The following is a 1,105-nucleotide window of genomic DNA, read 5'->3' as shown; positions in this document are numbered from 1 at the left end:
ATTCTGTTTTTAATTTTTATATTTTTTTCGTGACTCCACATGATCATGTACCTAATAAAACACAAAATGAAAATAAAATAATATAAAATAAAAATTAGATAAAATTGGGTTGCCTCCCAACAAGCGCTTCTTTAGTGTCAATAGCTTGACATTGGCTCTCATGGAGCCACAAGGTGATCAGGTCAATGTTGTATAGTCCCAACACCAAACTTAGAGTTTGGATATGGGATCTTAACACCAAACTTAGAGTTTGGTTGTGGCCTCACAACACCAAACTTAGAGTTTAACTGTGGGGGCTCTTCTTGACTCTGAACTGAGAGAAGCTCTTCATACTTACTCTCTTTTGTCACAGAGGGATGACCATGTGCCTTAAACACAAGGTAGTCCCCATTCAATTGAAGGACTAATTCACCTTTGTTGACATCTATCACAGCTTCTGCTGTGGCTAGGAAAGGTCTTCCAAGGATGATGCATTCATCCTCTTCCCTCCTAGTGTCTAAGATTATGAAATCAGCAAGGATGTAAAGGCCTTCAACCTTTACTAACACGTCCTCTACTATTCCATAAGCTTGTCTCAAAGACTTGTCTGCCAATTGTAATGAGAACAAGGCAGGTTGTACCTCAATGATCCCCAGCTTCTCCATTACAGAGAGTGGCATAAGATTTATCCTTGACCCTAGATCACATAGAGCTTTTTCAAAGGTCATGGTGCCTATGGTACAAGGTATTAAGAACTTGCCAGGATCTTGTTTCTTTTGAGGTAGAGTTTTCTGAATCCAGGTATCTAGTTCATTAATGAGCAAGGGAGGTTCACTTTCCCAAGTCTCATTACCAAATAACTTGGCATTTAGCTTCATGATAGCTCCTAAATATTGAGCAACTTGCTCTCCAGTCACATCTTCATCCTCTTCAGAGGAAGAATAGTCTTTAGAGCTCATGAATGGCAGAAGGAGATTTAATGGAATCTCTATGGTCTTTCTATGAGCCTCAGATTCTTCTAGATCCTTAATAGGAAACTCCTTCTTGCTTGAAGGACGTCCCAGGAGGTCTTCCTCACTAGGATTTCCGTCCTCCTCCTCCCTTGTGCATTCAGCCATATTGATTG

This window comes from Arachis duranensis, chromosome 4 (assembly GCF_000817695.3).
Source record: "Arachis duranensis cultivar V14167 chromosome 4, aradu.V14167.gnm2.J7QH, whole genome shotgun sequence".
Lineage (NCBI taxonomy): Eukaryota > Viridiplantae > Streptophyta > Magnoliopsida > Fabales > Fabaceae > Arachis > Arachis duranensis.
The sequence above is the reverse complement of the archived record's forward strand: the minus strand, read 5'-3'. Positions refer to the sequence as shown.